An 18,543-nucleotide genomic window follows, 5' to 3' on the forward strand; every position below is an offset into this window, starting at 1 on the left:
TATTGATAAGTTTACATTGAACTCGCTGAAGAGCCCGGCGTTGCCCTGGCATAGTAACTAAGTGTGGTTAGTTATAACAAATTATAATGAGTATATTGCACATAAAAACATTTGACATCATATATTCAACACTACAGATTTGCAACACAAATTAACTAAACGATTACCTAAGTATTGATAGTATTTTCTTTTCAACTCAAACAAGAGCCTTTTGATAAATAACATTTTTTGTTTTTCCTTTCGGTGCAAAGATGAACAGATTTTTGGCAGTTCCAATTCTTCAACAGGCCATGTAAAGTTGTACATGAGAAAAGCATGGAGATTGCAAATTGATCCCTACTACTTTCATGGACTCTCCATGAGCCTTGTTAATGGACATTGCAAATGCCAGTCGAAGTGGAAACTGGAGGCATTTAAAATCCTTTCCTTTGGCACATTCTGTTGCTGAGCTGTGTATCTAATCCTATCCTGTGTGATACTGACTGCTGAGCCATCTATCTAATCCTCTCCTGTGTGATACTGTCTGCTGAGCCGTGTATCTAATCCTCTCCTGTTTGTTATTGTCTGCTGAGCCGTGTATCTAATCCTATCCTGTGTGATACTGGCTGCTGAGCTGTGTATCTAATTCTATCCTTTATGATACTGTGCTGAACCGTGTATCGAATCCTATCCTGTGTGATACTGTCTGCTGAGCCATGTATCTAATCCTATCCTGTGTGATACTGTCTGCTGACCTGTGTATCTGATCCTGTCCTGTGCGATACTGTCTGCTGAGCCATGTATCTAATCCTATCCTGTGTGATACTGTCTACTTAGCCGTGTATCTAAATCTGTCCTGTGTGTTACTGTCTGCTGTGCCGTGTATCTAATCCTCTCCTGTGTGATACTGTCTGCTGAGCCATGTATCTAATCCTATCCTGTGTGATACTGTCTGCTGAGCCGTGTATCTAATCCTATCCTGTGTTACTGTCTGCTGAGCTGTGTATCTAATCCTCTCCTGTGTGATGCAGTCTGCTGAGCCGTGTAGCTAATCCTATCCTGTGAATTCCTGTCTGCTGAGCCGTGTATCTAATCCTATCCTGTGTGATACAGTCTGGTGAGCCATGTATCTAATCCTATCCCGTGTGATAGTCTGCTGCGCCATGTATCTAATCCTATCCTGTGTGATACTGTCTGCTGAGCCGTGTATCTAATCATATCCTGTGTTACTGACTGCAGAGCTGTGTATCTAATCCTATCCTGTGTGATACTGTCTGCTGAGCCGTGTATCTAATCCTATCCTGTGTGATACTGTCTGCTGAGCCGTATATCTAATCCTATCCTGTGTTACTGACTGCTGAGCTGTGTATCTAATCCTTATCCTGTGTGATACTGGGCTCCCCTGCAGTCTGTGTCAGAGTGTGGTCTGTGTCAGCACAGTAAATAATTGTGTTATTTCCAGCTTTACAGAAGGACGAAACCACCATAGAAATGATAAGAATAATAGGCCTCAGTTACCACAACTGTCTACAATGAAAACTGTTGCTCATAGCAATCAATCAGGCTGAGTGCAGACGGAGTTTTGAGCCCTGCGGATTTTTCCGTGCAGAATGGAAGAAAAACGCAGGTCAAATGACCAGCATTTTTCCTGCGGATTTCTTCCATTTTTCACGTGGTTTTCATGCGGTTTTTGTGCGGTTTTCCATTGCGGGGAGATAGAAAACCGCACAAAAGAAGTAACATGCTGCGGATTTTGTACCGCAGGAAAACCGCGCGGAAAAATCCGCAGCGTCTGCACAGAGTTTTTTTTTTTTTTTCATTCATTTTAAAGGTACTGTACATCACAATGCGGATATGCAACGTTTCTGCGTGGTAAAATCCGCTGCGGAAACGCTGCAAATCTGCATCGTGTGCACATGGCCTCACAGCTCAGCTTCTTTTAAACAGCTTTGGTGAAATGAAAGATGCTTAGTGATTGGTTGCTATGTGGAGTGGATGTGGCTGATACACACACACATACATACACTCATTTTTATATATAGATTCTGGAGTGGATGGGTAACCAGTGCAATGACTGGCACAAGGTAGAGGCATCGGTGTAAGTATTGATAAGGAATATGATCCTGGCTGCAGCATTCAAGACAGATTGGACAAGGGAGAGTTTGGTAAGAGGGAGACCGATTAGTAGAGAGTTACAATAGTCCAGACGAGAATAAGTAAGAGCATCTGTAAGAGTTTTTGCAGAATCGAAAAAACTATAATAATAAATAATAATAAAATTGTACTGGGGGGACATAGGGATTCATAAGAGAGTTGTCTGAGTAGTGGACCTCCACTTGAATGCAAATTTTCAAGTCAAAAAATGCTTTTAACCTGCATATATGGGTGTAATCTGCAGGTTAATAACTTTGTAAAGGTGCCCTGCCGCCTGGAGGAAATTAACTTTATTTCTCTGATTTTCAGTTATAGGGGCGCCTTTAGTCACAGCTCAGCACATAGTGAGCGGCGATTGCACCATCACTGACTGACAGCCGGCTCTGTACTGAAGCACTGTATAGCAGTTGTCAATCAGTGCCAGGGGCTATGTACTGAGTGGTGACTGAAGCCGCATGGGCTGCTCCTGTATGATTGAAAACTGGAGGACTCTGAGATCAATAAAGTTCAAATTAATCCCATATCTGTAGAGTTAATAGAATTTTGGGATGTGACAAGTTCACTTTAAAGTTGTTGTGCCCCCAGCATGTTGAATAAAGTACAAGTGTACTTAATTCAGGACCAGTGCAGATGTCATGACATTGTTTATGGCACAAGAGTAGCCCGTTATCATCAAACTGTACTATGAAGGCTGCAGATCATCAATGTCCTCTGATAGTCTGCAGTGCTTATGTCCATAAAAAATGTCATGAGATTGCGGGGCGGGGACACAGCGCTCGGAGCGGAGGAGTCATCTGTCCAGCTGGTAAAAATACATTTTTTATTTTATTACATACACAAGGAGAATTCAAAAGGTGTTGTCTTCTAGTGAACTGTCCCTTTATGTGGATACAAAGCGTTTTGTGTGATCTTTGCTGTATTTTTTAACATAGTCTGCAGTGTGATAATAGCCTGCTGGCCGTCTATATTGAACTGATGTCTGTTCCCTCTATGGCCACTGCAGGTTTACACCTTTAAAGTGGTTGTTAAACACATTTGATTGGTGTAACAAGTAAAGTAAAAGTTGGCACAACCTGTAAGCATTCTACGATTTGAGTGAAGACACTCATTGTACAGTATGGGGGCTGGTGAAGTTTTTTTTTTGCCACACCTGCTTTTTGGTCCGACCCTCATCAGCGTACTCACGCAGGTGGCACGGCTCAGCTGGCTCAGATCACTGAGGCGGCTGCAGCACTCCTTCCTCCATCCCTCTTCCAGGGATCCTCACTCCTCTCCGAGTGACTCTCTCTCCCACTCCCTGACTGACTGACTCTTCCCGCTCTTTATGTATTCTAAACTCCATCCGCCTCCCAGCACGTTTCGTGTTCCAAGCAGGGAACCACCAAAGGTGCTCTGCTACTCTCTAAGCAAGGAGCCGCAATGTGGCTTTGCTGAACTACCATGTTGTGTGGGATGTGAGTGTTGGAGCGTGGTTAGGAGCTCCCACCTTACCTGGATGGTGGAGCACCACACCTCAGGAAGAGGTGCAGTGCCTCTGTGGCGACTGAAGCCTCAGGGGTGCCACATGGGCACCATCATACAATGCATAGAGAGCTGTGGGGACCATCATACCATGCATAGTGAGCTGTGACGACCATCATATGTGGCGCCCTGCGTCTTTACCACCACAAAATGGTCAAATATGTTCTCTATTGTATGTGTTTTGTAAATGATGGGAGTTATGTTTTCTCTGCTGGAGACAACTGCACACGCACAATTTTACCTCACTCCCTTACTTCCCTAAAGCTTAGAGCTTTGGAGGCATACCCTAACTGGGAGGGGGAGGAGTCGAGTTGTTGTTCTGTGAAGAAGACGGTGAGACAAGATGGAGATTGTTCAGGGAGCAGCGACATGTGCTCTCCCCTGAAACAATGCTGAGGAGAATCAGAGCTTCAGCCCCTAGGCCATCTATGCTTCTAGAGCCAGATGGTAAGATGAGAGACTGTGTGGGTTTATACAACCGACAGTGGTGTCTTCTCCCAGGAGAACTACAGCAACAAAAGAATCAGTGATGAATTGAGCAAGGATAAACTTGTGCTTTACACAGGATTCAAGCTGCGCGCTATCAAGGGGAGAAAACACAGTGAGTAAGAGGCTGTACTGGAAGTTTCAGACTCTGAGAAACCTTGGTCCCTGAAGGGATTAGAACAGCAGGAAGTTTACACTGAGTCATAGTAGAGAGAAGGATAACTCCCATCGTGCAGAGCAGACTGTAAATCTGGTGAGAGTAGTATTTGTCCTCTGAACTGCATCTGAACTTCAGTAAATGATAATGTGACTTTCCTTGTCTCCTGCCTTATTACTCCATGCCATCTACTTCCATCACAATCTCTGGGGGTCAGCCCTAGTTGGAGGGGCTTAAACACCTGCACTGCCATCACCATTTACCCCCCTAGGGATCATCTGCAGTGCTGGCTATCTTAGTCGAACACTCCAACTGGCGTCACAAATTCTTTTTCAAATTTATTTTATTTTTACTTTATTTTTCAACCCCCATTTAACTGTCCCTGAAGCACAGGCACCGGGTATGGCTGCCACCGAAGTGACCTCCTGAATCTAATGCTGCACGGTGACCTGAGTATCCTGCTCTCAGTGATACACATACAGTGCATAGAGAGCTGTGGAGACCATCATACAGTGCATAAAGAACTGTGATGACCATCATACAGTACTGTGCAAATTAATTGGGACAAATCATTTTTTTAAGTAAAATTGTAAGTTTGTTACCAGTCAGTGATTCAAACCAGTTTTAACTGCTTTGAACAAGCACTCACACCTGTCCAAAGCAGTTAAACTGGTTTGAATCACTGACTGTTAACCAACTTACGATTTTACTTAAAAAAATGCTTTGTCCCAATTAATTTGCACAGCACTGTACAGTGCATAGTAAGCTGTGACGACCTTCATATACTGCATAGGGAGCTATGTGGACCATCATACAGTGCGTAGGGAGCTATGGGGACCATCATACAGTGCATAAAGAGCTGTGACAACCACCATACAGTGCATAGAGAGAGTTGGGGACCGTCATACAGTGCAAAGGGAGCTGTGGCGACCATCATATAATGCATAGGGAGCTGTAGGACCATCATACATTGTGTAGGGAGCTGTGGAGACATTCATACTGTGTGTAGAGAGCTGTTAGGACCATCATGCAGTGCATAGAGTGCTATGGAGACCATCATACAGTGCATAGAGAGCGGTGGGGACCATCATACAGTGCACAGGGAGCTATGGGGACCATCATATAGTGCATAGAGAGCTGTGGAGACCATTATTCAGTGTATAGGGAGCTGTTGGGACCAACATACAGTGTACAGAGAGCTGTGGGGACCATCATACAGAGCATAGGGAGCTGTGGGGACCATCATACAGAGCATAGGGAGCTGTGGGGACCATTATACAGTGGATAGGGACCTGTGGAGACCATCATACAGTATATAAGAAGCTGTGGGGACATTCATACTGTGTGTAGGGAGCTGATGGGACCATCATACAGTGTGTAGGGAGCTGTGGGGACCATCAAACTCTGTGTAAGGAGTTGTTTTGACCATCATACAGTGTACACAGAGCTGTGGAGACCATCATACAGTGTATAGGCAGCTGTGGGGACATTCATGCTCTGTGTAAGGAGGTGTTTTGACCATCATACAGTGTACCCAGAGCTGTGGAGACCATCATACAGTGTATAGGCAGCTGTGGGGACATTCATGCTCTGTGTAAGGAGGTGTTTTGACCATCATACAGTGTACCCAGAGCTGTGGAGACCATCATACAGTGTATAGGCAGCTGTGGGGACATTCATGCTCTGTGTAATGAGGTGTTTTGACCATCATACAGTGTACACAGAGCTGTGGAGACCATCATACAGTGTATAGGCAGCTGTGGGGACATTCATGCTCTGTGTAAGGAGGTGTTTTGACCATCATACAGTGTACCCAGAGCTGTGGAGACCATCATACAGTGTATAGGCAGCTGTGGGGACATTCATGCTCTGTGTAAGGAGGTGTTTTGACCATCATACAGTGTACACAGAGCTGTGGAGACCATCATACAGTGTATAGGCAGCTGTGGGGACATTCATGCTCTGTGTAATGAGGTGTTTTGACCATCATACAGTGTGTAGGGAGCTGTGGGGCCATTACACAAGATTCTAGGGAGTTGTAGGGGCCATCATATCAGTTATAGTGATATGTGTGTGCCATCATTCTTGAGATAGGAAGCTGTGGGGATCATTATACAGTGTATAGGGTGCTGTGCAAATCATGATACAGAATATAGGAAACTGTGGGGATCATGATATAGTGTATAGGAAGCTGTTTGGCCATCATGTAGGGAGCTATGACAACCATCATATAGTGTGTGGACCATAATACAGTGTATAGGGAGCTGTGGGGATCATCATACAGTGGTTAGGGGCCTGTGGCGATTATCATACAGTGCATATGGAGCTGTGGGGATCATAACGCAGTGTTTATGGAGCTGTTGGGACCATCATACAGTGCATAGGGAGCTGTGGGGACAATCATACAGTGCATTGCAAGCTATGGTGACCATCATACAGTGCATAAGGAGCTGTGGGTATGATCCTACAGTGCATAGGCAGCTGTGGGGACCATCATACAGTATGTAGGGAGATGTGGGAACCATCAAACAATGTGCAGGGGGCTGTGAGGACCATCATACAGTGTGTAGGGAGTTGTTGGGACATCACACAGTGTGTAGTTATGTGTTGGGACCATCATAAAGTGTGTAGGCAACAACAGTGGGGACCATCATACAGTGTGTAGGGAGTCATTATAATAATATGTAGTCACTGTGGAGTGGTGATGGTAGAGGGCATTGTGTAGCAATATTATTTTGCTCTTGTATAGTAGGAATATTAGTTTTTTATAGTGTATTTTAGGTTAGCAACAGTAGTATACTGTAATTATATATGCATAGATCCTCTTTTAAGTGGTGGGGAGGTTTTATGAGGAAACACAGACTTTGGGACTTGGGCCCTTGATCTTTTAGGACCCCAGCAATGTCCCTGACAAGTCCACCATCTACCCCTCGGCTTCCCAACTAACAGGCGATTAGCCAGCCTCCTCAGCGATCAGGTTAGTCGATAAGTCCTGAGCTCAGGTCCTGCTACAGTGATCTTGATGGGAGGGTGCACGCAGACCTAGGGAGTTTGGTGCCAAATGTACATTCTCAGGCAGACAGATTATTTGCTAGCAGAACTGTATGAACTTGAGATATTTACTCACAGTATTAGAGAGACTTACAGTGGGGAAAAAAGCATTTAGTCAGCCACCAATTGTGTAAGTTCTCCCACTAAAAAAGATGAGAGAGGCCTGTAGTTGACAACATACTCTATTTTTAGACCCCTCTAGCCATTTATTTCCTAGTAGATACTTAATTGACCACACTTACATTTTCATTTTGGAAGGCTATTTTTTTTTTTTTTTATACAGTGGGGAAAATAAGTATTTGCTATAGTACTGATTTTGCAAGTTTTCCCACCTACAAAGAATAGAGAAGTCTGTAATTTATCATAGGTACACTTCAACTGTGAGAGACAGAATCTTAAAGAATTCAGAAAATCACATTGTATGATTTTTACATGTTTAATGCAATAAAATGCAAATTAAGTAATTATTGTAGAGTGATTCTTTTAACAGATATACACAGTTAATGATTGCACTGGTCAGGGGAATTGCTAAAGGGGGTTTTACACATAGCGATATCGCTAGCAATATCGCTAAAGCATCACCGATTTGATGACGCAGCAGCGATATCGCTAGCGATATCCCTATGTGTGCTATTTACCTCTGACCGGCTCCCCCGCTGTCTGTCGCTGATTGCGCAAGATCGCGCAGCTCCATTTCTCGTCGTCAGCTTCCTGCTGGGCTTCCTGCTGGCACCGACGAGCGACGCGTGGACGCGGGCGGGAGGACGTCAGGATCGCCCCGTCTGAAAGGTAAGTAACGACCGCTGTATTGCTGCTGCATCGCTGTGAGATCTGCCTGTGTGGCAGCTCACTAGCGACCATTTAGCGATGCACCAGCGATCGTTGTCGGGATCACTGGTGCATCGCTAAATGTGAAGGGGCCTTAAGGCTAGAAAAGATAAGAGGACAAAGCCCAAAGACAATATTTTGCCAACCCCATCTCTCCTCACCTGCCAAAAAAAACCACTGCAGATAACAAACTGATACCTCTGTGTAAAGTTAATGTAATAAATGTTACCTGCAGTTCTCTGTAACACCAAACTGTGTAGCTGTGTAATAGTGTTAGAACTGTGTTTTAACTCTGTAACCGTGTAATAGTCTTATAGCTGTGTTATAACTGTAGCTGTGTAATAGTGTTATAACTGCGATATAACTCTGTAACTGTGTAATAGTGTTATAACTGCGATATAACTCTGTAACTGTGTAATAGTGTTAGAACTGTGTTATTACTCTGTAACTGTGTATTAGTGTTATAACTGTGTTTTAACTCTGTAACTGTGTATTAGTGTTAAAACTGTGTTATAACTCTGTAACTGTGTATTAGTGTTATAGCTGTGCTATAACTCTGTAACTGTTTATTAGTGTTATAACCAGGGGTGGGATTTAGCCGGTTCTCCCAAGTTCGGTGGAACCGCTTGTTAAAAAAGCAGTCGGTTCCCCGAACCAGGGAGATTCAGAGCCGCGATCCATTACTGTGTGCGGCCGTGCCCTCTGCACTATGACGTGGCCGGCAGCAGACACAGCCGCCCGCGTCACAGTGTATTGGGCCAGGAGCTGTGCACGGCCGTCACCTTGACAGCTGCGCAGCTCCCGCTCCCTCTCTACTTCCAGGTCTGGTGTCGGGCCTGCATGATGACATCATCGTGCAGACGCCGACATGTACCTTGTTGCTGGATGCAGAGAGGCACTGCTGGGGGGCGGCTGTGAGGTAAGTATGGGAACGTTTTTTTTTTTAAATGAATTCTTTTGGCGAGGGAGCAGCATATGATGGAGGGGGGTGCGGGGGCTGTTCATGAGGGGGGTTTATGGGCTGAACATGATGGAGAGGGGTGCGGGGGCAGAGGCTGTACATGATGGAGGGTGGTGAAGGGGGCTGCATATGATGGAGGGGAGCGCGGGGGCTGTACATGATGGAAGGGGGTGCGGGGGCTGTACATGATGGAAGGGGGTGCGGGGGCTGTACATGATGGAGGGGGGTGAATGGGGCTGAACATGATGTAGGGGGGTGCGGGGGCTGTACATGATGGAGGGGGGTGCGGGGGCTGAGCCTGTACATGATGGAGGGGGGTGAATGGGGCTGCATATGATGGAGGGGGGTGCGGGGCTGTACATGACGGAGGGGGGATTATGGAGCTGTACATGATGGAGAGGGGTGCTGGGTAGAGCCTGTACATGGTGGAGGGGGGTGAATGGGGCTGCACATGATGGAGGGGGGTGCGGGGGCTGTACATGATGGAGGGGGGTGTGGAGGCTGTGCCTGTACATGATGGATAGGGGTGAATGGGGCTGCATATGATGGAGGGGGTGCGGGGGCTGAGCCTGTACATGATGGAGGGGGGTGAATGGGGCTGCATACGATAGAGGGGGGTGTGGGGGCTGTACATGATGGAGGGGGGTGCGGGCGCTGAGCCAGTACATGATGGAGGGGGGTGAATTGGGCTGCATATGATGGAGGGGGGTGCGGGGGCGGAGCCTGTACATGATGGAGTGGGGGTGAATGGGGCTGCATATGATGGAGGGGGGTGCAGGGGCTGTACATGATGGAGGGGGGTGAATGGGGCTGCATATGATGGAGGGGGGTGCGGGGGCTGTACATGATGGAGGGGGGTTTATGGGGCTGAACATGATGGAGAGGGGTGCGGGGGCAGAGGCTGTACATGATGGAGGGTGGTGAATGGGGCTGCATATGATGGAGGGGAGCGCGGGGGCTGTACATGATGGAAGGGGGTGCGGGGGCTGTACATGATGGAAGGGGGTGTGGGGGCTGTACATGATGGAGGGGTGAATGGGGCTGAACATGATGTAGGGGGGGTGTGGGGGCTGTACATGATGGAGGGGGGTGCGGGGGCTGAGCCTGTACATGATGGAGGGGGGTGAATGGGGCTGCATATGATGGAGGGGGGTGCGGGGCTGTACATGATGGAGGGGGGATTATGGAGCTGTACATGATGGAGAGGGGTGCGGGGTAGAGCCTGTACATGGTGGAGGGGGTGAATGGGGCTGCACATGATGGAGGGGGGTGCGGGGGCTGTACATGATGGAAGGGGGTGTGGAGGCTGCGCCTGTACATGATGGATAGGGGTGAATGGGGCTGCATATGATGGAGAGGGTGCGGGGGCTGAGCCTGTACATGATGGAGGGGGGTGAATGGGGATGCATACGAAAGAGGGGAGTGTGGGGGTTGTACATGATGGAGGGGGGTGCGGGCGCTGAGCCTGTACATGATGGAGGGGGGTGAATGGGGCTGCATATGATGGAGGGGGGTGCGGGGGGCTGAGCCTGTACATGATGGAGTGGGGTGAATGGGGCTGCATATGATGGAGGGGGGTGCAGGGGCTGTACATGATGGAGGGGGGTGAATGGGGCTGCATATGATGGAGGGGGGTGCGGGGGCTGTACATGATGGAGGGGGGTTTATGGGGCTGTACATGATGGAGAGGGGTGTGGGGGCAGAGCCTGTACATGATGGAGGGGAGGGGGTGAATGGGGCTGCATATGATGGAGGGGGGTGTGGGGGCTGTACATGATGGAGGAGGGTGAATGGAGCTGCCTGTACATGATGGAGGGGGTGAATGGATCTGCCTGTACATGATGGAGGGGCGGTGAATGGAGCTGCACATGATGGAGGGGGGGTGAATGGGGCTGCATATGATGGAGGGGGGTGCGGGGGCTGTACATAATGGAGGGGGGTGTGAGGGCTGTACATGATGGAGGGGGTGAATGAGGCTGCATATGATGGAGGGGGAGTGGGGCTGTACATGATGGAGTGGGGCTACATATGATGAAGTGGGGTGAGTGGGGCTGTACATGATGGAATGCGGTTACACTTAATGATGGGGGTAAGGGGGATTGCACATGATGAAGGGGGACTGCACAGGATGAAGTGGGGGGTAAGGGGGCTGCACAGGATGAAGTGGGGGGTAAAGGCGACTGCACATGATGAATTGGGTGGTAAGGGGGACTGCACATGAATTGGGGGGTAAAGGGGACTGCACATGATGTGGGGAAGGTGACTTGATGGACGGACTTGACTGGTAGTAGGCGGGGACGTTTGTGCACTAGGGGTGGAGACTGACAGGTTAGAAGGGTGACAGCTAGGAAAGGGAGATAGGAGAGTGCAGTACCGAGAAATGACCACAAGATGGCAGGGGAGAGAAGCTTTGGACTCAACAACAACTTATGGCTCGAGAAACGCACAGTCATGGGGGGCGGGGAGATAGGAACCCAGGAGGGGAATTCCTGATGAGAGAGGGGATAAGTAGGAGTGGTTGGGGTTCCAGAGAGTTCAGTCCCAAGAGGAGCTTAGTAGAGGAAGACAGAAGACGGGGAACAGAGCAAGCTCGACCAGGGGACTAACCGGAGAGGACAGTCAGGGGGGTGGCCCTGACACGACGTACCGCAGGACAGGTGAGGTGACGTACCGCAGGACAGGCAAGGTGACGTACCGCAGGACAAGTGAGGCCCTGGGAGTACCGACTGGATGGCGACCTCGGGCAGGTGAAGCGCTGGCGGTAGATGGGTCTAGGACAGCCCCAGTGAAAGATCCGTGAGGGACGCCAACACAACTAAATGAAAGGTGAAAAGGTACCCGGGCCTAGAAACGGAGAATTGTAAAGTGGCTATGGTGCGTGACAGTGGTCATCAGGAGGACGACGAATAAACCTGGAACTGTTACAACTGGATTCGGTCTCCGTCTCGTCTTTGCCTCGTCTGTTGAGCAGTGGACCACCCCCCAATCCCGGCCCCTACCACATGGAAGTAGGAGTGACTGCGCATGATGGGGGAGTGGGGCTGCACATGATGAAGTGGGGGGTAAGGGGGACTGCACATGATGAAATGGAAAGGGGACAGGGACTGCAAATGATGAAGGGGCACTGCAGATGAAGTGAGGGGTGATAGGGGACTGCAACGGATGAAGTAAGGGGACTTCAAATTAAAGTGGGGGGACTGCAAATGATGATGTGGAGGAGAGAACGGGGGACTGCAAATGATGAATTCAGTGTGAGTTACGGGGGCACAGGAATTTAATTGAAGGTGGGGGGGTGAGGATAGCAAATGATGAATAGAAGGTGGGGGGTGAGGAGAGCAAATGATCTATCTGGAGAACAAATAAAGAATTTTGAGTGTGGGGGAGTAAGTGATGTATTGAATGTGAGGTAGAGCAGTTGATAATAACTAGAGGGTGGGAGAGAAAGAAATGACAATGAACTGAGGCTGGAGGGGCATGTAAATATAATGAATCGGGATTAGGTTTAGAGCAGGAGGTACATAGTGGGGGGCGTTGAGGTTGAAGTGCCTGGTAATGATTTGGGGGAAACGGTACAGGTGCTAATTAATTTATATATTAAATGGGGAAAGTGGCATTTATAGTTAGTGAGTGCACGGTGGTGGATTATAATTTATATTTGGAATGGTGGGTTGCATAATAACCAATTATGTATTAATGGTGGGTGCACATCTGTATTCAGAAGTGTAGAAGAAAGGGAAAAAGTGGGGAACGTGCTCTGGAAGCTGTGCTCTGGGTAACTGTGTTATTTCATGCAGAGATGATTCCTGGCTGGAAGAAGTGATGGCGGTCTGTGTTGGAAGGAAAAGAAAAGCAAAGATGAAGGACTTCAGCTAGAGATGTCACTGGTGAGTCAGTGTGTTACCTGTACACTGACAGTAAATACAGAGTTCCTGTATACAATTGCACTTAGTATTGTGTTTTTAATTAATGATCAGTGTTGTGAATTCCCTCGCTCGGACTTCTGAGCCAGAGCTCCCTCTGGTAGTTGCTCGGAGTAGTGGAGCTGGCCAGGTTGATGGAAGTTTGCCACCTGATGACAATGATTGGGAATCTGGGACTGACTGGAGCATATAAGTGAGCTGGCTTCCCTTATTGGTTGCTGGTGATTTTCTCCTTGTGCATTTGGAGTTCCTCTATCTCCTGCCTGATCTGCATGGTTCAGTTAAGTGATTCTTTTGCTAATTCTTTGCATCTAATCTGGTTGTACCTTTGTTTGCTTTCTGCTTTGCTGCTAGTTTTCAGAGTACTCCCTGCTGGGGGCAGCGCTGGGCCCCACTCCTTATGTTACAGCTTGTATCAGTTTGTTCAGCCCCCTGTTATATTGGTATCTTTTTACTTTGCTTCCAGCTCATACCAGAGTGCTGATCTAGCGGGGGTGAGGTTGTGTGGCCTCAGGTTTTTTGTATATCAGATGTGTTGGATTTTTCAGGATTTTTCAGGATTTTTTGCTCAGTCTATTTTTCTGCCTGTGTTTGTTCTTCATCTTGTCTCACCGACAATATATGCTTGGGGGCTGTCTATTCCTTTGGGGATCTGCTCCGGGGCAGTTTAGATTTCACCTTTCTGGCTTTAGGCTTAGTTAGTTCTCTGGCTGTGCTGAGGCATCTAGGGCTTCGTAGGAACGCTCCACGGCTACTGCTAGTTGTGTTGATAAGATCAGGGGTATGCAATCCGCTCAGTTGTCAATCTCTCTGGTTTCCTGGTGGCTTAACCTGTTCCTGCCATCCTCCTCGGTGACCCATTCATAACAGATCAGTATTGTAGTATTCAGTCACTATCTAGTGGTAATATGTGGTCTGGCCATGGTGTGGCGCTATTTGTTCCTTGTATGTGGTATTATTCAGTCACTATGTGGTGGTAATATGTAGTCTGGCCATGGTGCGGCGATATTTGTCCCTTGTATGTGGTATTAATATTGTTTAAAAAATTGTAAATGTATGTGACTTATTCCCTTAAAGAAAAATACATAAATATATATTTATTTTTAATAGTTTAGAATAGAGTAGGGCCTGGCTGAAAGAGTCTACCGTGTCGTGGTATCAGCTTAAAAATTATTTTGGCCAGAACAAAAGCTGCTGGTTATATGTGTGATCTGATGTTTGATGGGAACTGTTAATATCAGAATGTAGTGCACAGACTGGCCAGCCTGTCAGTGAAGTGAGACAGCTGCATAGAAATATATGCAGCTGTCACACTCGGGTCAGGAGAGCCGCTGGCCAGAATCTGCACTGTTCTGATCTCATTCCAATTTATTTTATTTCAACTGTTTGACTGCGCCCCTTCTTGTATATGTTTGAGGAAAAGGTGTGTGTAAATGGGTGTGGCTTAAAAAATGGGTGTGACTTAAAAATAGATGTGGTTTTCCTACACATAAACACAGAACCTGTTGTTAAAAATTTGAATCCCACCCTCGGTTATAACTGCTATAACTCTGTCACTGTTTAATAGTGTTATAACTGTGTTATTACTCTGTAACTGTTATCACACAGTGTTCACTCGGAGTACAAGTAATGTAGTGTATGTGATCTGCAGTCCTATGTAGTATCACAGATAACACTGTGATAGCTCTCTGAGTTCAAGTAATGTAGTACATATGACCTGCAGTCCTATGTAACAGCACAGGTAACACCCACAGGTAGAATATTACAGAAACGTTTACATTTCATTTTAATAAACATTATCCCCCCATAAGATTCTATCACTTGACCCATCCAGCATTAGTAGATATGCCCCTTACAGTATAATCATCCTCAGTTCCCCATCCCCCTTGTGTAATTGTATAATCATACCATCATTTAACCTGCCTGTAAGGGAATCACTCGCACCACTTACAGTAAAATCAATGGAAGTAAGCAGGGTTTTTCAAATACCCATATACAATACTTGGAAATGAAACTGACAGATATTTGGGCATGTCACCTACATATTTAAAACTGCAGTATGTTATATTTGTGCTGATTTTTTTTTCTAAATTACAAGGAATGTCTATAATGCAGAATTAACCCTCCGACCTATACTACAAAAATTTATAGAAGAGCATAGTAAAATAACCTGTCCTGCACAATGTACTATAAAAAGGTAAATTGTGTGGTACACCATGTGGACTTAAAGGTGACAAATGCCACTGTATGGCATCCACTGGGGGTATGTCAGGAGCTAATGTCATATATACATCACCTTATATAAAATAGTCCTGCACCCCTGTCATGAAATAATGCTTTCTAATACACACATATGGACGTCTATTTTTTTAGGCACACACATTTACATACACAGAAATTCACTACATATGTGCACCTACTACATACACATATACAACATATATGCCCACACAGATGCAGACAATCTGCATTCCTCTATATACCCACACACATGTACATACATTCATACATGCATACACTTATGCTCACCTAAATACAAACTTTACATCCTGTACATACATAATAGGCAGCTTCTTACTTTTCAAGTTCGGTGCTGAAGTGTAGCAACAGGGACTAAAGTGAGAAGTGGTGGGAACTACAGTGAGTCAGATGGGTGGAAACAGACATTTCTATAAAGTAATCTTTATTTTGCCAGATAGGCAAACTTGAGAATCGGGACAATGCAATTAAGATTGGGACACAGGCTCTGAATCAAAGAGCTTAGTGATGTCTCTTACACTGGTCATTTCTAATCTCAACAGCATTGCATGATTATATATTCTATTCATTACCTTCTATTATAACAATGCGAAGTGGAACTGAGAGTTGTATAGAAATATAAAATGTACTTACATTCAGTAGAGTTTGAGCCGTGAGAAAAACACTCACTTTCTTATGTGTGAAAGGACCCAGTGGTCGTATGATCTGTCTGATGATCTCAGCATGAATAGGAGTTTTGTTCACAAAACATATGACATGACGATCCTGCACTCTGCAATCTTTTCTGCTGAATATCTCCACCCAATGGGCAAAACACATTTCACAAGGAGAAAAAAAAGCAACATCCAAATAACAGCAGGAAAATAATATTCACAGAGAAAATTAGACTCTGAAACATAACATTTATTATGGACTTAGGTTAATTTCTGTTGCACTATTATTTTTAATTAACAGTAACCAGAAAGTAGAGGACAAGTTGCACAGCCTACATTGCTTACAGTAACAGCAAATGTAGCACTGCATGGGGCGGTAGCTGTAGGCTAGGCCCTCGTCTTCACCTGTCATGCCCTGGTGCGCTGGGCTTTGGTGTTAGTGCTGTGAGGGCCTTGTGCTTGAGCAGGCTACCTGTATTTGGTGGTGTTGGCTGGTCAGGACCATGTGTTTCAAAGTTCAATAAAGGAGACTCCAGTTCTAAATCACAATCTTTACTAAACGGTAACTTGGTAAGGGTTTTATTGAAGAGGTAATGGGTACAAAGTCTTATGGACCTTTCCTTCACAGGATAAAGCATTTTCACACGGTTTCCTTCTACTGTAATCTACACTAGGGCCATTGAAGCACACTGTCTCACCTTACTTCTTCACAGCCTAGCTTGTTACCACACTCCTGGAGAGTAAAAGAGATGAGGGAACTTGTTCAGAAAACATTCATCAATCTCAAATTCAGTACGAATGTAGCTCGTATTTGGATTCCCAAGCATTTTCCCTCAAAGTCAGCAAAAATCGGATACAGTTCGTTAAATAGTCATATTTCCACTAATGCTTTTGTTAGGACTTTGGCCAGGATAGTGATGCTGTATGATGAGCGGGGGACGTGTTTTATGAGGGGAAGGGGTGGGTAGAGGTCAGAGGAGCAGTGGAGTGGGGTTTTTTTTCAATTAACTTAATGTGTGAGAATTCCGACAGCTAATCAAGGCGCAGAAACCATCCACAATGTACAGACACAAGGGCTTCTATCAATGGCTGCCGAAGTCACATGTCCCTCCCCATAGAAAAAGCAGACATGTTTGGCTAGCGTAATTTTCTTAGTGTAGCATCACAGAGCGCTGCTCCTGCTGCAAGGCGGGCATCCGTTCCTCGTAACACCAACACAACGGAAGTTGGCAATACAACTGTTAGGTCTTCCTGAGTCTGGTTGTTTTTTAAAGACTCTGCCGATAACCCCAAACAGTCCATTTGCACCACCTGCCATGCCCGCAACTGCAGGGGTAGCAAAACTACTAGCCTGACCAGCATGATCAGACACATGGCAACAAAGCACCCGACTTTGTGGGCCAAACCCCAGGCTCCAGAAACAGTGTCTGTGGGTGAAGACACTGCTTTTTCCACTATTTGTCCACGGTGCATGTGAAGATGCCTCCTGTCCTGCATCTGTCATTGCCCACACTCAACTACCACCATCATCAAGCACGTCCACGTCCTTGTCCCAGCGCAGCGTTCAGTTGTCCATACCCCAGTCATTGGAACGCAAACGTAAATATGCAGCCAACGCTCCACAGGCCGCAGTACTACATTCACACATTTCTCATCTGTTTGTGGTCGAAATGATGCCTTTTGGGCTTGTGGAGATGGAATCTTTCCACAACCTGATGGCGGCGGTCGTCCCAAGGTACTCGGTCCCCAGCCACCACTATTTCTCCTGGTGTGCCATCCCAGCATTACACAAACACGTGTCCCTCAACATTACCTTTGCTCTGAACAATGTTGTTATTGGGAAAATCCACCTAATCATGGACACATGGACAAAGTGCTTGTGGGCAGGGACGTTACATATTGCTGACGGCACACTGGGTTAACATAGTGGAAGCTAGGACCCAGACGAACCTTGGAATGGAACACGTCCTCCCGACGGCGAGGATTGCGAGCCCTACGTTAATCAGGCTTTTCCCCACCATCTACAGCTACAGTCTACAGATCCTGCACCTGCACCTTATCTTCCTCCTCCTCTCCTCCTCTTCAGCCTCCATCTCTGAAATGAGTACATCATTCACAAGCTGGAGGCACTGCAGCACTGCCTCGGCCAAGCATCAACAGGCTGTACTGAAGCTAATATGCTTAGATGACAAACCGCTCAATGCTGAAGAGTTGTGGACAGCTCTGAAAGAGCAGGCAGATGTGTGGCTGACACCGCTGAACCTATAGCGAGGCCTGGTCGTGTGTGACAATGGCCAGAATCTGGTTGCTTCTCTAAGGCAAGGCGCGCTCACATGTGTACCATGCCTGGCCCATGTGCTTAACCTCGCTCAACATTTTCTTAAAAGCTATCCAGAGCTGCCAGATCTGCTTGTGAAAGTACGCCGCCTGTGTGCCCATTTTAGAAAGTCAGTTCCAGCTTCCGCTGCCCTTGCTGTGCTTCATCATACCATGCCCGGCCCATATACTTAACCTCATGGAACAGCGGTTTCTCAAAACCTACCCGGAGCTTCTGGATCTGCTTGTCAAAGAACG

At 46.6% G+C, this 18,543-nt stretch overlaps 1 protein-coding gene across 1 annotated transcript in view; it reads right to left on the minus strand.

Annotated features, from left to right (window-relative positions):
• LOC141085646 (sulfotransferase 2B1-like) overlaps positions 1 to 16,088 on the minus strand; it is a 209,122-nt gene extending 193,034 nt beyond the window's left edge. Inside the window, exon 1 of the mRNA XM_073571188.1 lies at positions 15,950 to 16,088. The gene's annotated coding sequence lies outside the window, so the exon portion shown is untranslated. The remainder of the gene's footprint in view (positions 1 to 15,949) is intronic.
• Positions 16,089 to 18,543: the final 2,455 nt, after the last annotated feature.

This window comes from Dendrobates tinctorius, unplaced genomic scaffold, assembly GCF_039654945.1.
Source record: "Dendrobates tinctorius isolate UK_male_01 unplaced genomic scaffold, ASM3965494v1 ptg000028l, whole genome shotgun sequence".
NCBI classification, from domain to species: domain Eukaryota; kingdom Metazoa; phylum Chordata; class Amphibia; order Anura; family Dendrobatidae; genus Dendrobates; species Dendrobates tinctorius.